At 44.6% G+C, this 21,281-nt stretch overlaps 1 protein-coding gene across 22 annotated transcripts in view; it reads left to right on the plus strand.

The window, feature by feature from the left end:
- The window catches only part of LOC139580539 (neurexin-1a-like), a 605,221-nt gene that overhangs the window by 186,078 nt on the left and 397,862 nt on the right, over positions 1-21,281 (plus strand). The window lies entirely within an intron of this gene.

Below are 21,281 nucleotides of genomic sequence, written 5' to 3' on the forward strand. Positions count from 1 at the left end.
AAAAAAGTTGTTTAGTCTGTCTGGGAACAAGACATCCTGGTCCGCGACGGGGCTGGTTTTCTATTTGTTGAATTGCGACTCTACCTTGTCTCTATACTGACGCTTAGCTTGTTTGATTGCCTTGCGGAGGGAATAGCTACACTGTTTGTATTCGGTCATGTTTCCGGTCACTTTGCCCTGATTAAAAGCAGTGGTTTGCGAATTCAGTTTCGTGCAAATGCTGCCATCAATCCACGGTTTCTGGTTTGGGAATGTTTTAATAGACGCTGTGGGTACGACATTGCCGATGCACTTGCTAATAAACTCCCTCACCGAATCAGCGTATTCGTCAATGTTGCTGTTTGACGCAATGCGGAACATATCCCAGTCTATGTGATCGAAGCAATCTTGAGCGTGGAATCAGATTGGTCGGACCAGCGTTGAACAGACCTGAGCGCGGGAGCTTCCTGTTTTAGTTTCTGTCTATAGGCTGGAAGCAACAAAATGTAGTTTTTCCGAAGGGAGGGTGGGGGAGGGCCTTATATGCGTCGCGGAAGTTAGAATAACAATGATCCAGGGTTTTACCAGCCCTGGTTGCACAATTGATATGCTGATAGAATTTAGGGAGTCTTGTTTGCAGATTGGCCTTGTTAAAATCCCCAGCTACAATGAATGCAGCCTCAGGATATGTGGTTTTCAGTTTACATAGAGTCAAATGAAGTTCATTCAGGGCCATCGATGTGTCTGCTTGGGGGGGAATATATGCGGCTGTGATTAAAATCGAAGAGAATTCTCTTGGTAGATAATGCGGTCGACATTTGATTGTGAGGAATTCTAAGTCAGGTGACCAGAAGGACTTGAGTTCCTGTATGTTGTTATGATCACACCACATCTCGTTAATCATAAGGCATACCCCCCTGCCCTTCTTCTTACCAGAAAGATGCTTGTTTCTCTCGGCGCGATGCTTGAAGAAACCAGCTGGCTGTACCGACTCTGATAGCATGTCTCGAGTGAGCCATGTTTCCGTGAAGCAAAGAACGTTACAGTCTCTTATGTCTCTCTGGAATGCTACCCTTGCTCGGATTTCATCTACCTTGTTGTCAAGAGACTGGACATTGGCGAGTAGTATGCTCGGGAGCGGTGCGCGATGTGCCCGTCTCCGGAACCTGACCAGAAGAGCGCTTCGTCTGCCTCTTTTACGGCGTCATTGTTTTGGTTCGCCGGCTGGGATCCGATCCATTGTCCTGGGTGGTTGGCAAAACAGAGGATCCGCTTCGGGAAAGTTGTATTCCTTGTCGTAATGATGGTGAGTTGACGTTGCTCTTATATCCAATAGTTCCTCCCGACTGTATGTAATAAAACCTAAGATTACCTGGGGTACCAATGTAAGAAATAACACGTAAAAAAACAAAATATGGCATAGTTTCCTAGGAACGCAAAACGAGGCGGCCATCTCTGTCGGCGCCGGAAGTTTAGTACAGCGAATGTGGCAAAGCAATTCACTTTTTGTCCTGAAAACAAAGTGTTATGTTTGGGGCAAATCCGATACAACACATTACTGAGTACCACTCTCCATATTTTCAAGCATAGTGGTGGCTGCATCATTTTATGGGTATGCTAATAATCATTATTAAGGACTGGGGAGTTTTTCAGGATAAAAAATAAACGTAATGGATCTAAGCAAAATCCTAGAGGAAAACCTGGTTCAGTCGGCTCTCCAATCAGACAATGGGAGAATAATTCACCGTTCAGCAGGACAATAACCTAAAACACAAGGCCTAAAATATGCCACAGTTGCTTACCAAGATGACATTGAATGTTCCTGAGTGGCCTAGTTACAGTTTTGACTTAAATCGGCTTTAACGTCTATGGCAAGACTTGAAAATGTCTGTCTAGCAATGATCAACTACCAACTTGACAAAGCTTGAAGAATTTTAAAGCTAATAATGTGCAAATATTGTGCAATCCAGGTGTGCACAGCTCTTAGAGACTGACCGAGAAAGAATCACAGCTGTAATCGCTGCCAACGGTGATTCTAACGGTTATTGGGGTGTGAATACTTATGTAAATTAGATATTTCTGTATTTAATTTTTAATACATTTAATTCAAAAATCTAAAAACATGTTTTCACTTGGTATTATGTGTAGATGTATGAAAAAAGATGTTATCCATTTTGAATTGAGGCTGTAACAACAAAATGTGAATCAAGTGAAGGGCTATGCTTTCTAAAGGCACTGTGAATCTAGCCACTGTGTGGGACATATCCACAGGATGTTTAAGGAACAGCCAAACTCCCACCTAGATAACGTGTGCAAGTTTGGCATGACCACAAACAGATCTGGGACAAGTGTAGATAATATATACATTGTCTGGAGCAGCATCTTGGTATTCAGATCAGTGCAGTCCCACCTCACAGTAGTGCTGTTGTGATTCTGTTGAGGAATGAAAGCAAATGATAATGCTGTAGTTGGAGAAAAGTTTGCGGACACGTGTGTGTGTGTGTGTGTGTGTGTGTGTGTGTGTGTGTGTGTGTGTGTGTGTGTGTGTGTGTGTGTGTGTGTGTGTGTGTGTGTGTGTGTGTGTGTGTGTGTGTGTGTGTGTGTGTGTGTGTGTGTGTGTGTGTGTGTGTGTGTGTGTGTGTGTGTGTGTGTGTGTGTGTGTGTGTGTGTGTGTGTGTGTGTGTGTGTGTGTATATTTCCTGGGGGAGCTTGCCTTACCTAGAGGAGAAGTGTCCTGTTAGATTTAGCTCAGTACCTTGTTGAGTTGTTGTTTTTCTGCTTCAGCCTGAGCAGTAAGCAAGTCTCTGCCTCCCTCTTCTCTCCTTCCTCAACAAGCTCTTACAGTCTCACGGCAGAATTAGAAGTTTATCCATATTTCTTCAAACGTCAAATTCCTAAGTGTTTTTGACACCCTGGGTTGAATCCTCCTGCTCAGTATCGTTCTGTTTCGATAGCGCTCACTGTTGCCCCTAGTGGCCAGTTTTGAAGGCATTTTCCGACATCCTCAGGAAATGGATAGACATCTAATTTGGAAGTCACCCTTGAGTGATCTTGCTGCCCTCCTTCCCCCATGCCTCTCTGCCCTCCTCTCCCTCCCCCTCTCCACTTCCTCCCTGTGTTTGATCGAAGTGAGGTTCTGCCTCTTCCTCCATCCCTCTCTGCCCCCCTCTCCCTCCTCCTCTCTATCCTTCCCTCCCTCTTCCTTCCCTCTCAAAATCAAAATAAATAAAATCGAAGTTTATAGGTCGCATACACAGTTTAGCAGATGTTATAGTGGGTGCAGCGAAATGCTTATGTTACTAGCTCCTAACAATGCAGTAAATTGTCAATCAAGTACACAAATAATAATAATACAAATAATAATAAATACAAAATTAAGAAATATTGGAACGAATCTAATTAGCAACCCAAACAGTAAACAGTAACAGTAAATCAAAAGCAATCTATACTAGTATTTCAAATGCAATCTATACGAATGTACACAGGATTAATTTACAGAAGATATACTAAGAATGGTATATTAGAGTGAGCTATGTCAAGAATCCAGTATATAAATTAATAATATGTGGTGTGCATAAACAGTGTAATTAAAATGCAATGTAGAGTAGTAGAAATATTAGAATGAGCTGTGTCGAGAAGTTCCCGGTGGTTTAGTGTTTCTATATCTTTGGCTGTGTGTGAATGTGTGAGTGTGTGTGATGGTGTGTTTGTGTGTGTGTGTGTGTATTTGTGTTTTGTGAGTGTGTAACACCTGGTAGACTGCTAGTGATGGCTGCTTCTGGTAATAGAAGCTGTTTTTTGTCTCTCGGTCTTGACAGATGCACCTGTAACTCTCTCCCCCTCCCTGTGTTTGATGGGTGCGAGGTTCCCCAGGATCGACTGAAGATTGACTGTCCTGTCTCGGGCCAGGACCATCAAATCCTCAGGCCGCTCCTTTTGTGGGGTTATTGGTTAAGCTCTCTATACAAGGAATGTTCTAGTTGCATGGGCAATGGTGCAGCGCCCGCGCAACAAGACCTGGCTGCTTCCTAAATGGCTCCCTATTCCCTTTATAGTGCACTACGTTTGACCAGGGCCCTATGGGCTCCATAGGAAATAGGGATGCTTGGGACAGAGACCTAGTTTAAGAGCTCTGGCTTCCCAGTTATAAATTACTCCTTTTTTTATCTATGGCATATATTTCATCTTAATTACACTCTTAAAAAAAAGGGTTCTACCAAGGATAGGGTTCTACCAAGAACCATTTTCATCTGAAAAACCCTTTTTGGAAGACAATGGTTATTTGTGGATTGTACCTCCTGTGGATTGTTCTTCCTTGTGTTCCTCACTTCCCTCCATCCAAGACTTGGCTTAAATGGCACTATATGTTTATTCAGAGATTGATTACTGTACGTCTTGAAAAAATGTGTTGATTGGATGGTATTTTTTTATTGGCATATTCTGTACATATTTGGTTCAAGGTAGAAGGGTTAGTATCTTGTAAACCATATCACCTGAATTCATTATAATTGCTGTGTCCTCCCCTTGAATCAAGGGGGCATCCAAGAAAATGAATTTTTCTGTGCGCGTGTGTGTGTGTGTGTGTGTGTGTGTGTGTGTGTGTGTGTGTGTGTGTGTGTGTGTGTGTGTGTGTGTGTGTGTGTGTGTGTGTGTGTGTGTGTGTGTGTGTGTGTGTGTGTGTGTGTGTGTGTGTGTGTGTGTGTGTGTGTGTGTGTGTGTGTGTGTGTGTGTGTGTGTGTGTGTGTGTGTGTGTAAACCTATGTACAGTATATCCTTGTGTGTTTGCCTATGTGTGTGAACCCTGGTCCCTTTTGAAAAAGGCATTTCAATCCCTCTCCAATTGTCTGTGTTGTTGTGGGCTCCTGGGAGGTTTCAGAGAAGGGTTGCCTTGCCACCTGGATGAGGATAGACCAATTACAGAGAGACCACAGACTGTGTGGGATCCTGCTGCTGACTTTACACTGACTGGCCACGTCTTTGTTAGAGTGGGTGTGTACTAGATTAGTGAGAGATCAGATAGCCAGCCAAAACTGCCAGGAAGATGGATTGGGCTTTTCCTTTGGCTTTGCTAGCTATAGCACTAGTTTTCTCTTGAACTGATCATTTGGATTTTGCAATGGTTTATTTGAAAATTGTAACTATGCATTATTTTTTATTCATCAGTTTATTCACCAGTATTCACACCAGAACAGCACACCTAATCAGTACATCACATCTATTATGAACATATTAACAACGTAGGACATTTATTACGAACTCATATCAACAATTAAATCCACTCGTTTCTTAGATGTGTTTTGAATTGTAAAATAGATTAATTTAGCATTTATATTTACTCTGCACTGTAGCACATGTATTACAGTTGATATGAAACAATTAAGTTAGTGAATAACTTATACACCTTCATTAAAATCCATTATTTCTGACACCGTTTCAGTTAACTGTGCATTCAGTACATTTCATAGAAACAATTATTTACCTTAATTTATAATCCATTATTTCAGGTATAAATTCTGTGGGGAAGACACTACTGTAACGTAACAACACTTATCTTTGAAAGGAATTCTAATTTCACATCAACATTTGTCATAATAAACAGATCTCAATATTGTCTCTTTAATTTGGTATTTTATTATGATCCCCATTAGCTGTTTCGAAAGCCACAGCTACTCTTCTTGGGGTCCACACAGAACATGAAACATGACATAATACAGAACATTAATAGATAAGAACAGCTCAACGACAGAACTACATAAATGTAATGAGTGTCTAACGAGTACAAGTACAAATATTGAGAAAAACACTAAGCGGTGCCTAATACGACTAGGGATCTCAAACATTATTACAGTGTTAAAATGAAGTGCTTCGTAAAACCGAAACTAGTGGCAATTGAGCTGCCACCAATGTGAAGGACCTGAAACCTGAACTTTGCTGGAGTATTGAAAAACTTCACAACATCACAAAACATCACAATTCCACAAAAATAGTATCCATAGGCCCTTGTCATCATTCAATATTTAGGCTATAAACCATTTGCATTTTCTTTAACCATGTATGAGAGACTCAGTTTTTTTTATGCTGTCTTTTACATGCACTGAACCCCCAAAAAGTGTTTTCACAACACGCTCTTAAAAACACTAATATTCAGATTGAAAAACCATTTTGGGTGTTTGAGTACATCTGCTCTGTTTTAAAACACTTTGTGTGTATCATAACACTTATATTGGGTTTACCTTCAAACACCCTCCAAACACCAATTTCAGGTTAGGTGCACTACTTAGGTGCACTACTTAGGTGCACTACTTAGGTGCACTACTATGGTTTTACTACACAATCAAGGGGTTTTGAGTCTTTCCATTTTAACAGTGTACTATAATGACAGAAAATATAATGTGTGTCAAGCCACTTCTCTCTCTATTCCAGACAGATAGACAGACTCCTCTATGTACTTACCACTTCCTCCCTGCAAAACAGCCCCCCATCCCCCCGTCCCCGTCAGGCATCACCTATCTCCTCCATACTTCTATCCCTCTCTCTCTCTCTCAATTCAATTCAAGGGCTTTATTGGCATGGGAAACATATGTTAACATTGCCAATGCAAGTGAAGTAGATAATAAACAAAAGTGAAATAAACAATACAAATTTAACAGTAAACATTACACTCACAGATATTGCTGCTGTGATGGCACACTGTCGTATTTCACCCAGTAGATATGGGAGTTTAAAACAAACCCAATTTTGATAGAATTCTTTGTGGATCTGTGTAATCTGAGAGAAATATGTGTCTCTAATATGGTCATACATTAGTCAAGAGGTTAGTAAGAGCAGGTCAGTTTCCACCTCATTTTGTGGGCAGTATGCACATAGCCTGTCTTAACTTGAGAGCCAGGTCTGGCTATGGTGGCCTTTCTCAATAGCAAGGCTATGCTCACTGAGTCTTTACATACTGTAGTCAAAGCTTTCCTTAGGTTTGGGTCAGTCACAGTGGTCAGGTATTCTGCCACTGTGTACTCTCTGTTTAAGGCCAAATATCATTCTAGTTTGCTCAGTTATTCTTTTAATTCTATCCAATGTGTCAAGTAATTATCTTTTTGTTTTCTCATGATTTGTTTGGGTCTAATTGTGCTGTTGTCCTGGGGCTCTGTGGGGTCTGTTTGTGTTTGTGAACAGAGCCCCATGACCAGCTTGCTTTAGAGGACTCTTCTCCAGGTTCACCTCTCTGTGAGTGATGGCTTTGTTATGGAAGGTTTGGGAATCGCTTCCTTTTAGGTGGTTGTAGAATTTAACCGCTCTTTTCTGGATTTTGATAATTAGCAGGTATCGGCCTAATTCTACTCTGAATGCATTATTTGGTGTTTTACGTTGTACACAGAGGATGTTTTTGCAGAATTCTGCATGCAGTGTCAATTTGGTGTTTGTCCCATTTTGTGAATTATTGGTTGGTGAGCAGACCCCAGACCTCACAACCATATGGGGCAATGGGTTCTATAACTGATTCAAGTATTTTTAGCCAGATCCTAATTGGTATGTCGAATTTGATGTTCCTTTTGATGGCATAGAAGGCCCTTCTTGCCTTGTCTCTCAGCTCATTCACAGCTTTGTGGAAGTTACCTGTGGTGCAGATGTTTAAGTATGTATAGGTATGTAAAGTTTTTTGTTTGCTCAGGGCAACGGTGTCTAGATGGAATTTGTATTTGTGGTCCTGGCGACTGGACCTTTTTTGGAACACCATTATTTTTGTCTCACTGAAATTTACTGTCAGGGCCCAGGTCTGACAGAATCTGTGCAGAAGATCTAGGAGCTGCTGTAGGCCCTTTTTAGTTGGGGACAGAATCACGAGATCATCAAGAAACAGTAGACATTTGACTTCAGATTCTAGTAGGGTGAGGCCAGGTGCTGCAGACTGTTCTAGTGCCCTCACCAATTCATTAATATACTGTATATGTTGAAGAGGGTGGGGCTTAAGCTGCATCCCTGTCTCACGCCACGGCCCTGTGGAAAGAAATGTGTTTGTTTTTTGCCAATTTTAACTGCACACTTGTTGTTTGTGTACATGGATTTTATAATGTTGTATGTTTTTCCCCCAACACCACTTTCCATCAATTTGTATTGCATACCCTCATGCCAAATTGAGGCTTTAAAAAAAATTAACAAAGCATGAGAAGCCTTTGTTTTGGTTTGTTTGTTTGTCAATTAGGGTCTGCAGGGTGAATACGTGGTCTGTCATACGGTAATTTGGTAAAAAGCCAATTTGACATTTGCTCAGTACACTGTTAATGATAATGCAGATTATTTTCCCAAGGTTGCTGTTGATTTGTAGCCCACGGTAGTTATTGGGGTCAAATTTGTCTCCTCTTTTGTGGATTGGGGTGATCAGTCCTTGTTTGCAAAAATTGGGGAAGATTCCAGAGCTAAGGGTGATGTTAAAGAGTATAGCCAATTTAAATTTGTTGTCTGTATATTTTATCATTTCATTGAGGATACCATCAACACCACAGGTCTTTTTGGGTTGGAGGGTTTGTATTTTGTCCTGTAGTACATTCTCTCCCCCCCCCTCTCTCTCTTTCCCTCTCTCTCCTCCTCTACCTCTGTTAGACATTTCTCCTCTGCTCCATATATCTCCTCTCCCTTAAGTCACACTTTAATGGTACCTTTTCAAATCCCTTCCCTTATTTTCCTCCTCCTGCCTCCTTCGCTCTTCCTGCCTGTGTAAGAAGCATGGACCCCCAGATAGAGCTCTTTGTGCCAGACTGACTCTGTCTGGGTTCACACTGAGTTTAGCTGCTAGAAAGAGGCCCACACATTTTAAAGTAGCTCTCGCAGCTTCATCAGATTTTAAAGGTTGCATTGGAGCAGTATTTGGCTATTAAAGCTATGAATGAATTCTTAGGAGTGATGTTTGAGTTTTTTACAAAGAAGCAGGCTGAACTGAGTGAGTAAGCGAGTGATTGAACGTGAGTGTGTGTGTGTGTGTGTGTGTGTGTGTGTGTGTGTGTGTGTGTGTGTGTGTGTGTGTGTGTGTGTGTGTGTGTGTGTGTGTGTGTGTGTGTTAGACTGACATTTGCAGTTCACCCTCGCTCTCTCTCTCTCTCGTTCTTCCTCTGATTGACAGCCTATTAAAACGATAGGGACGTTAGTGTCGTAAAGCCAGCCTAAGCCTCTTACATTATGACAGAGAGAAGTTCCTCTGAAGCACTAGCATCCTTTTGAAGCGTATTTGATCACATTATGACCTGAGTATCAAAGAGCTCTCCATGCAGGAAGGGACTAATTGTTGTTTTCTATCAACATCCTATGAATTGCTTTTCACATTCTTTGGATATTTGTTTTGGAACAAACAACTTCTGTATACATTACTGATATCTAGACTTTATATGATGGAGAACAGTGGTCAAATGTCCCTAAATAAATATCCCGGACAAGACACTGATCTGCTCTGTAACATGACAGGATGAGAGAGAGCTCTGTTTAGACTGAGGATGTACAGGCTCACTCCTACAGCTGTCTGCCTATTGGTGCCACTCAAGGCCCACTGGCAGGAGAGATCAGAGAGAGACTACTTATAGTCTATTCACACACACACAATTAGTAATGCTGCGAAAAACTAGTCTTCAACCATGTTCCCTGAGGATTATTCTAAATGTATATGAAAGTGTTATGTGAATAAACACAGACGTGACCTTGAAGGAATGACAAGCTGTTATCAAACTGCACAATTAACACGTTTTAATTAACTACCCATATATATCACAGCCTTTCAAAAGGGACTTGATTGTTTATGTCCTGCAATGAGAGAGAGAGAGAGAGTTTGAAACAGAGAGAGAAAGAGATTGAAACAGAAAGTGGGAGAGATTGAAACAGAAAGAGAGAGAGATTGAAACAGAAAGTGGGAGAGATTGAAACAGAAAGAGAGAGAGATTGAAACAGAAAGTGGGAGAGATTGAAACAGAAAGAGAGAGAGAGATTGAAACAGAAAGTGAGAGAGATTGAAACAGAAAGAGAGAGAGATTTAAACAGAAAGAGAGAGAGATGGGAGAGAGAAGGAAGGGTTGAAGTGGAAGAGCTGTAAAATAAATAAATGGGTAGAAATCTCCCCATGCCTCTCAGTGACTGTCTTCTATCCAGCATCACCTTGACATGGTAGAGCATGTGAGCGGTCTTAATGTGTCCCTACCTGCTGAGTACTGTCAGACCTCATGCTGTTCTAGCTTGGCAAACATTGAGTTTAGCCCCACACAGACAGATACACGGTGAGTTTAGCCCCACACAGACAGATACACGGTGAGTTTAGCCCCACACAGACAGATACACGGTGAGTTTAGCCCCACACAGACAGACACACAGTGAGTTTAGCATCACACAGACAGATACACAGTGAGTTTCGCCCCACATAGACAGATGCACAGTGAGTTTAGCCCCACACAGACAGATACACAGTGAGTTTAGCCCCACACAGACAGATACACAGTGAGTTTAGCCCCACACAGGCAGATACACAGTGAGTTTAGCCCAAAACAAAAAAATAAGAGACAGTGGGAGTTGTCTCACTGAGAAGAAGGACTTTAGAAGTACCCCATCCCATCCTCCTCCTCCGCACACACACACATACAGACACGCACATACACATACACACACACACTCCCTCCCGTGCCAGTCTGCAGAGACAGAGACACATACTGTGACGAAGATTCACTGTACTGCTTCAGCTCTCTAAGAAGGGTCTCTAAGACATTAATAAGGAGCAGAATGATTGAATATTACTCCAACTGAGGGGTAGAGAGGGTAAATTGCCTGTGTGCATATGCATGTGCATGGCTGTGTGTATGAGTGAGTGTGTGTGTGTGTGTGCGTGTATGTGTGTGTGTGTGCATGCGTGTGTGTGTGTGTGCGTGTGTGTGTTTGTGTATGTGTGTGTATATGTGTGTCTGTTGTATATGTGTGTGGTGTAAAGGTTTGAGTACGGCTTCTCCTTGCTGTTTTGTTTTGACCATTTTGATATTTTCAGCCACTTACCAACTTTCACGTTCACTAAAGGGCGACTTGTACAGATTTTCACAGATGTCTTCTTTCCCAGTAGATTTTCCCAGATTTCTTCTTTCCCAGTAGATTTTCACAGATTTCTTCTTTCCCAGTAGATTTTCACAGATTTTCAATTGATCAGCAGAGTGACTGAATGCTGGCCCATTTTGCATTGTCCTGCTCCTTTACTACACTACCAAGCCTATTACACTTCTCGTACCCCTAATAGAACCTGAAGAGCAGGTCATTTTACAAGCACGGCCCAATCTATATATGTGCTATGCTCCGTACCGTACGACAGGGCTCAGATCTAATCCAACCAAGCGTTTATAATGAGAATAGTGACTGCTACCTACAATGATATGGGTTATTAGATAGTGATTAGCCTTTATCAATATGATAAAACGCTTGTCTGTCTGAAATTATACCCTATTCCCTATGTAGTGCACAATTTTTTACCATGGGTCCTGATCAAAAGTAGTGCACTATATAAGGAATAGGGTCACCTTTCAGACAAACTATTTAGGGAGCCCTGGTCAAAAGTAGTACACTACTGTATATAGGGAATAGGGTGCCATTTGAGACACAATCCCTAGTCTCATCTCAGAGATTCTCATGGCAATGAAGGTAAAGTTCCGAAGGAGAGGGTGACGGTGGTATGTGGGTGTTTTACAAATGCTTGACCTCGACTGCTGTACTCACTCTATTTCACTCGGAACACGTAGACATCACATTGGGTGTCAGAGGCGACAGTTGTGATTGAATTAATGTGTGCTTGTGGGTCACTAGGTGTCAGGGTTATGAGATTAGTAAGGATTGATATCATTAGGATGATGGGAGAGAGAAGGGGCGATGGAGGGAGAGGGGGAGGGGCACGGTGGGGTAGAGAGAGGAGGGGGACAGGGAGAGGAGGCAGAGGGAAATTGAGATAAGGAGAGGGAGAGAGAGATAAAGAGAAAGAGAGGGAGGAGGGGAGGGGGAGAGAGGGAGAGAGATGGAGGGAGGAGGGGGAAGGGGTAGAGAGAGCGAGAGAGAGAGAGAAGCTTTGTAGCTCATTGAACTGAACAAGATAGTGAAATAAAATAATCCTGTAGAATAAGATGTTGAGTCAACTAACTCAAAACAATAACATAACCTTTTTGAAGCCTTCTACCTGTGTGTTGTTATTTTGAACCTTTCCTTTTGGACCGTACGTATCAGTCTGTTTATATCTTGTACTTTTACCTTTGATTCTCAAGGAAGATGGGGTGAGTAAGCTGACTAGGCTGACTCTTACACTCCCTGGACCAATTCAGCTACATGACTCAGGGAGAGGTGGAGAGGAGGAAGGGTGGAGAGGAGGGAGGGTGGAGGGGTGGAGAGGAGGAAGGGTGGAGAGGAGGGAGGGTGGAGGGGTGGAGAGGAGGGAGGGTGGAGAGGTGGATAGGAGGATGGGTAGGGGGGTGAAGAGGTGAAGGGATGGAGGAATGGACAGTGGAGGAAGGAGCGATGGAAGAATGGGTAGGTTGAGTATGGATGGAGGGATGGGTAGGTAAATTATGGATGGAAGGGTGGGTAGGTAAAGTATGGATGGAGGGATGGGTAGGTAAAGTATGGTTGGAGGGTGGGTGGGTAAAGTATGGATGGGGGGGTGGGTAGGTAAAGTATGGTTGGAGGGTGGGTGGGTAAAGTATGGATGGGTGGGTAGGTAGATAAAGGATGGATGGAGGAGTGGGTAGGTAAAGTATGGATGGATGGGTGGGTAAGTAAAGCATGGATGGATGGGTGGGTAGGTAAAAGATGGATGGAGGAGTGGGTAGGTAAAGTATGGATGGATGGGTGGGTAGGTAAAATATGGATGGATGGGTGGGTAAGTAAAGTTTGGATGGATGGGTGGGTAGGTAAAGTATGGACAGAGGGGTGGGTAAGTAAAGTTTGGATGGAGGGGTGGGTAGGTAAAGTATGGACGGAGGGGTGGGTAGGTAAAGTATGGACGGAGGGGTGGGTAGGTAAAGTGTGGATGGATGGGTGGGTAGGTAAAGTATGGACAGAGGGGTGGGTAAGTTAAGTTTGGATGGAGTGGTGGGTAGGTAAAGGATGAATGGAGGGGTGGGTAGGTAAAGTATGGACGGAGGGGTGGGTAAGTAAAGTTTGGATGGATGGGTGGGTAGGTAAAGTATGGACAGAGGGGTGGGTAAGTAAAGTTTGGATGGAGGGGTGGGTAGGTAAAGTATGGAAGGAGGGGTGGGTAGGTAAAGTATGGACGGAGGGGTGGGTAGGTAAAGTGTGGATGGATGGGTGGGTAGGTAAAGTATGGACAGAGGGGTGGGTAAGTTAAGTTTGGATGGAGTGGTGGGTAGGTAAAGGATGAATGGAGGGGTGGGTAGGTAAAGTATGGACGGAGGGGTGGGTAGGTAAAGTATGGATGGATGGGTGGGTAGGTAAAGTATGGACAGAGGGGTGGGTAGGTAAAGTATGGATGGATGGGTGGGTAGGTAAAGTATGGATGGATGGGTGGGTAGGTAAAGTAAGGATGGAGGGGTGAGTAGGTAAAGTAAGGATGGAGGGGTGGGTAGGTAAAGTATGGACGGATGGGTGGGTAGGTAAAGTAAGGATGGAGGGGTGGGTAGGTAAAGTAAGGATGGAGGGGTGAGTAGGTAAAGTATGGATGGAGGGGTGGATAGGTAAAGGATGAATGGAGGAGTGGGTAGGTAAAGTAAGGATGGAGGGGTGGGTAGGTAAAGTATGGATGGAGGGGTGGGTAGGTAAAGTATGGATGGAGGGGTGGGTAGGTAAATTATGGATGGAGGGGTGGGTAGATAAAGTATGGATGGAGGGGTGGGTAGATAAGGTATGGATGGAGGGGTGGGTAGGTAAAGTATGGTTAGAGGGGTGGGTAGGTAGTGTATGGATGGAGGGGTGGGTAGATAAAGTATGGATGGAGGGGTGGGTAGATAAAATATGGATGGAGGGGTGGGTAGGTAAATTATGGTTAGAGGGGTGGGTAGGTAGTGTATGGATGGAGGGGTGGGTAGATAAAGTATGGATGGAGGGATGGGTAGATAAAGTATGGATGGAGGGGTGGGTAGGTAAATTATGGTTAGAGGGGTGGGTAGGTAAAGTATGGTTGGAGGGTGGGTGGGTAAAGTATGGATGGGTGGGTAGGTAGATAAAGGATGGATGGAGGAGTGGGTAAGTAAAGTATGGATGGATGGGTGGGTAAGTAAAGCATGGATGGATGGGTGGGTAGGTAAAGGATGGATGGAGGAGTGGGTAGGTAAAGTATGGATGGATGGGTGGGTAAGTAAAGTTTGGATGGATGGGTGGGTAGGTAAAGTATGGACAGAGGGGTGGGTAAGTAAAGTTTGGATGGAGGGGTGGGTAGGTAAAGTATGGACAGAGGGGTGGGTAGGTAAAGTATGGACGGAGGGGTGGGTAGGTAAAGTATGGACGGAGGGGTGGGTAGGTAAAGTATGGATGGATGGGTGGGTAGGTAAAGTATGGACAGAGGGGTGGGTAGGTAAAGTATGGACGGAGGGGTGGGTAGGTAAAGTATGGATGGAGTGGTGGGTAGGTAAAGGATGAATGGAGGGGTGGGTAGGTAAAGTAAGGATGGAGGGGTGGGTAGGTAAAGTATGGATGGAGGGGTGTGTAGGTAAAGTATGGATGGAGGGGTGGGTAGGTAAATTATGGATGGAGGGGTGGGTAGATAAAGTATGGATGGAGGGGTGGGTAGATAAGGTATGGATGGAGGGGTGGGTAGGTAAAGTATGGTTAGAGGGGTGGGTAGGTAGTGTATGGATGGAGGGGTGGGTAGATAAAGTATGGATGGAGGGGTGGGTAGATAAAATATGGATGGAGGGGTGGGTAGGTAAATTATGGTTAGAGGGGTGGGTAGGTAGTGTATGGAAAGAGGGGTGGGTAGATAAAGTATGGATGGAGGGATGGGTAGATAAAGTATGGATGGAGGGGTGGGTAGGTAAATTATGGTTAGAGGGGTGGGTAGGTAAAGTATGGTTGGAGGTTGGGTGGGTAAAGTATGGATGGGTGGGTAGGTAGATAAAGGATGGATGGAGGAGTGGGTAAGTAAAGTATGGATGGATGGGTGGGTAAGTAAAGCATGGATGGATGGGTGGGTAGGTAAAGGATGGATGGAGGAGTGGGTAGGTAAAGTATGGATGGATGGGTGGGTAAGTAAAGTTTGGATGGATGGGTGGGTAGGTAAAGTATGGACAGAGGGGTGGGTAAGTAAAGTTTGGATGGAGGGGTGGGTAGGTAAAGTATGGACAGAGGGGTGGGTAGGTAAAGTATGGACGGAGGGGTGGGTAGGTAAAGTATGGACGGAGGGGTGGGTAGGTAAAGTATGGATGGATGGGTGGGTAGGTAAAGTATGGACAGAGGGGTGGGTAGGTAAAGTATGGACGGAGGGGTGGGTAGGTAAAGTATGGATGGAGTGGTGGGTAGGTAAAGGATGAATGGAGGGGTGGGTAGGTAAAGTATGGACGGAGGGGTGGGTAGGTAAAGTATGGATGGATGGGTGGGTAGGTAAAGTATGGATGGATGGGTGGGTAGGTAAAATATGGATGGAGGGGTGGGTAGGTAAATTATGGTTAGAGGGGTGGGTAGGTAGTGTATGGATGGAGGGGTGGGTAGATAAAGTATGGATGGAGGGATGGGTAGATAAAGTATGGATGGAGGGGTGGATAGGTAAATTATGGTTAAAGGGGTGGGTAGGTAAAGTATGGTTGGAGGGTGGGTGGGTAAAGTATGGATGGGTGGGTAGGTAGATAAAGGATGGATGGAGGAGTGGGTAAGTAAAGTATGGATGGATGGGTGGGTAAGTAAAGCATGGATGGATGGGTGGGTAGGTAAAGGATGGATGGAGGAGTGGGTAGGTAAAGTATGGATGGATGGGTGGGTAAGTAAAGTTTGGATGGATGGGTGGGTAGGTAAAGTATGGACAGAGGGGTGGGTAAGTAAAGTTTGGATGGAGGGGTGGGTAGGTAAAGTATGGACAGAGGGGTGGGTAGGTAAAGTATGGACGGAGGGGTGGGTAGGTAAAGTATGGACGGAGGGGTGGGTAGGTAAAGTATGGATGGATGGGTGGGTAGGTAAAGTATGGACAGAGGGGTGGGTAGGTAAAGTATGGACGGAGGGGTGGGTAGGTAAAGTATGGATGGAGTGGTGGGTAGGTAAAGGATGAATGGAGGGGTGGGTAGGTAAAGTATGGACGGAGGGGTGGGTAGGTAAAGTATGGATGGATGGGTGGGTAGGTAAAGTATGGATGGATGGGTGGGTAGGTAAAGTAAGGATGGAGGGGTGAGTAGGTAAAGTAAGGATGGAGGGGTGGGTAGGTAAAGTATGGACGGATGGGTGGGTAGGTAAAGTAAGGATGGAGGGGTGGGTAGGTAAAGTAAGGATGGAGGGGTGAGTAGGTAAAGTATGGATGGAGGGGTGGGTAGGTAAAGGATGAATGGAGGAGTGGGTAGGTAAAGTAAGGATGGAGGGGTGGGTAGGTAAAGTATGGATGGAGGGGTGGGTAGGTAAAGTATGGATGGAGGGGTGGGTAGGTAAATTATGGATGGAGGGGTGGGTAGATAAAGTATGGATGGAGGGGTGGGTAGATAAGGTATGGATGGAGGGGTGAGTAGGTAAAGTATGGATGGAGGGGTGGGTAGGTAGTGTATGGGTGGAGGGGTGGGTAGATAAAGTATGGATGGAGGGGTGAGTAGGTAAAGTATGGATGGAGGGGTGGGTAGGTAGTGTATGGATGGAGGGGTGGGTAGGTAGGTAAAGTATGGATGGAGGGATGGGTAGATAAAGTATGGATGGAGGGGTGGGTAGGTAAATTATGGTTAGAGGGGTGGGTAGGTAGTGTATGGATGGAGGGGTGGGTAGGTAAAGTATGGATGGAGGGGTGGGTAGATAAAGTATGGATGGAGGGATGGGTAGGTATATTATGGTTAGAGGGGTGGGTAGGTAAAGTATGGTTGGAGGGTGGGTGGGTAAAGTATGGATGGGTGGGTAGGTAGATAAAGGATGGATGGAGGAGTGGGTAAGTAAAGTATGGATGGATGGGTGGGTAAGTAAAGCATGGATGGATGGGTGGGTAGGTAAAGGATGGATGGAGGAGTGGGTAGGTAAAGTATGGATGGATGGGTGGGTAAGTAAAGTTTGGATGGATGGGTGGGTAGGTAAAGTATGGACAGAGGGGTGGGTAAGTAAAGTTTGGATGGAGGGGTGGGTAGGTAAAGTATGGACAGAGGGGTGGGTAAGTAAAGTTTGGATGGAGGGGTGGGTAGGTAAAGTATGGACGGAGGGGTGGGTAGGTAAAGTATGGACGGAGGGGTGGGTAGGTAAAGTATGGACGGAGGGGTGGGTAGGTAAAGTATGGATGGATGGGTGGGTGGGTAAAGTATGGTTGGAGGGGTGGGTAGATAAAGTATGGATGGAGGGATGGGTAGGTAATTATGGTTAGAGGGGTGGGTAGGTAAAGTATGGTTGGAGGGTGGGTGGGTAAAGTATGGATGGGTGGGTAGGTAGATAAAGGATGGATGGAGGAGTGGGTAAGTAAAGTATGGATGGATGGGTGGGTAAGTAAAGCATGGATGGATGGGTGGGTAGGTAAAGGATGGATGGAGGAGTGGGTAGGTAAAGTATGGATGGATGGGTGGGTAAGTAAAGTTTGGATGGATGGGTGGGTAGGTAAAGTATGGACAGAGGGGTGGGTAAGTAAAGTTTGGATGGAGGGGTGGGTAGGTAAAGTATGGACAGAGGGGTGGGTAAGTAAAGTTTGGATGGAGGGGTGGGTAGGTAAAGTATGGACGGAGGGGTGGGTAGGTAAAGTATGGACGGAGGGGTGGGTAGGTAAAGTATGGACGGAGGGGTGGGTAGGTAAAGTATGGATGGATGGGTGGGTGGGTAAAGTATGGTTGGAGGGGTGGAGGAAGTCAGCAGTCAATAGAAACGTTAATTGGCGTGTGGCTGTGACAGTGATCAGAGGGCACCACAGGGTATTGTACAGGTACTGTAGATGCCGAAATAACCGGTTCCAGAGCAGTTTGCTGTGTGACAGTAGATGTAGAGGTGCCTAAATGACAATGGGTGTGTTTCAGAGAAATGACTTCCTTGAACTGTTGAAAGATCTTCTCCGGGTCAACCATCTTAACTCCAATGTCACTCTATTGTGAAGAATGAAGTAGGAATGTAAGAAAGAAGCTGTATTTCCACAAACCGATCTGCAGCAACAATGTAATGTCACACAGGGTAAGGAATGTTGTTTAACACATGCACTCGCGTGCGTTCAAATGCTTGACCTCAACTGGTCTCCTTGCTGTACTGTACCTCACTCTGAACACGTAGGCCTCACATTACGCGTGTGCACGCGCACACGCACACGCACACACACGCAGTCACAGTCACAGTGCTTCAGATCACAGCACACTGCTTAGCAGTATTGATCGTTAGGTCTGAGCCAAAGGCAGCAGAGGGAGGAATGCATGAGGAGAGAGCGAGAGAGGGGGGAGATGAATGGTCATGGAGTGATGGGGCTGATAAGTTGTCCAGGACTGACAGGGGGGAGAAGGATGTGTGTGTGTGTGTGTGTGTGTGTGTGTGTGTGTGTGTGTGTGTGTGTGTGTGTGTGTGTGTGTGTGTGTGTGTGTGTGTGTGTGTGTGTGTGTGTGTGTGTGTGTGTGTGTGTGTGTGTGTGTGTGTGTGTGTGTGTGTGTGTGTGTGCGTGTGTGCGTGTGTGCGTATGTGTGTGTGTGTGTGTGTTTGTGTCTGTGTGTGTCTATGCAGGTGGGTGGGTGTGGGGAGGACAACTGTCACTCACTCATACTGATGGAGGATGGAGGCTCAGGGGTAGAGAGAGGCTTAAAGAGAGAGCAGAGGAGAGGTGATCCAGTCAGGCTGAATTACGGCCACTTGCAGTGTTCTCAGAGGTGCCGTATAATATAGTAGTATAGTACCTTTAAAGAGGGATTGATAACCTGACAAATTGCTCCGGAGAGACACTTTATGTGCGGGCAGGTGAGCGGGTGTGCGGGTGAGTGTGTCTGTCTGTCTGTAGCCTATGTATTTGTGTGCGGGCACCTGTGTAATATACACTACATGACCAAAAGTATGTGGACACCTGCTTGTCAAACGTCTCATTCCAAAATCATGGACATCAATATTGAGTTGGTCCCCCCCTTGTTACTATAAAAGCATCCAGTCTTCTGGGAAGACTTTCCACTAGATGTTGGAACATTGCTGCGGGGACTTTTTTCCATTCAGCCACAAGAGCATTACTGAGGTCGGCACTGATTAGACATTAGGCCGATTAGACCTGGCTCGCAGTCGGCGTTCCAATTCATCCCAAAGGTCTTCAGTGGGGTTGAAGTCAGGGCTCTGTGCAGGCCAGTCATGTTCTTCAACACGGATCTTGACAAAACACTTCTGTATGGGCCTCACCTTGTGCATGGGGGCATTTTCATCCTGAAACAGAAAATGGCCTTCCCCAAACTGTTGCTACAAACTTGGAAGCACAGAATTATCTAGATTGTCATTGTATGCTGTGTCGTTAAGATTTCCCTCCCTGGATCTAAGGGGCCTAGCCCGAACCATGAAAACCACCTCCAGACCAGTATTCCTCCTCCACCAAACTTTACAGTAGGCGCTATGCATTCGGGCAGGTAGAGTTCTCCTGGCATCTGCAAAACCCAGATTTGTCCTTCAGACTGCCAAATGGTGAAGCGTAATCACTCCACAGAACACATTTCCACTACTCCAGAGTCCGAGCTTTACATTTCATTACATTACACACCAGCCGACACCTGGCATTGCACATGGTGATGTTAGGCTTATGTGCGGCTGCTCGGCCATGGAAACCCATTTCATGAAGCTCCCGACGAAGAGTTCTTCTGCTGATGTTGCTTCCAGAGGCAGTTTGGAACTCGGTAGTGAGTGCTGCAACCGAGGACAGAAGATTTTTATGCGATATGTGCTTCAGCACTTGGCAGTCCCGTTCTGTGAGCTAGTGTGGCCTACCACTTTGTTGCTGAGCCTTTGTTGTTCCTAGACGTTTCCACTTCACAATTACAGCACTTACAGTTGACCGGGGCAGCTCTAGCAGGGAAGAAATTTTACAAACTGACTTGTTGGGATGGTGGAATCCTATGTCGGTGCCACATTGAAAGTCACTGAGCTCTTCTGTAAGGCCATTCTCCTGTCAATGTTTGTCTATGGAGATTGCATGGCTGTGTGCTCGATTTTATACATCTGTCAACAACGGGTGTGGCTGAAATAATAGAATCCAATAATTTGAAAGGGGTGTCCACATACTTATGTATATATAGTTTATGTGTGTAATATGTATATAAATACTGTGGTTCATTTGTGTTGTGGTTGGTTTATTGTCGGATGGTTATTTTAATAGCTTGTTATCTGGTCCCAGATCACTTCTTAAATAGCTTGTTTATTGGTTGACCTACCATTGTCCCTCCCCTGCCTGACGCTTGCTATCCCCAATACTGCCCCTTCAAAGAGTTGAGCACTATACTTTATTTGGATCCCCATTAGCTGACACCTTGGCAACAACTAAGGTTCTTCCTGGGGTCCACTAAGGATGGGGGCTTCTTTTAGCTCATCTCTTGTCTCTGAGAATGTAATGTTAATGGCTAAATGGCTAAAACATAACCGTGAACCGCCAGCTTTCAAATGGGTTTATTGGCTTGAAAATGAGTAGCAGCTAAATTAATTGGACTGATTTTATGGAGCTTTGGTGAATCCGACAAAGAACAGAAATATCTCTCTCTGTCTCTTCTACCCCCCTCTCTCTTTTCTCTCTGTCTCTGTCTCTCTTTCTCTCTCCCTCCCTCTCCCATCCCATTCTGTAGTAAGTGTAATTGTACTCAGGCTAATGAATAGAGAGAAGACTGGATAAATACAATGTAATACCCTGAAAACATACTCCTCCATTATACAATTACTTAATTTCCATTCACAAACACAGTAGAGCCAGATAATGTAAACAATTAAGGCTTTTTTACCAATGGAATTATGGGGTTTTCAGGTTTTACATTTGAGCAGCAATGGTACATATTTGTATTGTACTATGATGTATCATTGGAGCATATTTGTATTGTACAATTATGTATCATTGGAGAATATTGTATTGTACTAGGATGTATCATTGGAGAATATTATATTGTACTATGATGTATCATTGGAGAATATTGTATTGTACTATGATGTGTCATTGGAGAATATTGTATTGTACTATGATGTGTCATTGGAGAATATTGTATTGTACTATGATGTGT

This window comes from Salvelinus alpinus, chromosome 7, assembly GCF_045679555.1.
Source record: "Salvelinus alpinus chromosome 7, SLU_Salpinus.1, whole genome shotgun sequence".
Taxonomy (NCBI): domain Eukaryota; kingdom Metazoa; phylum Chordata; class Actinopteri; order Salmoniformes; family Salmonidae; genus Salvelinus; species Salvelinus alpinus.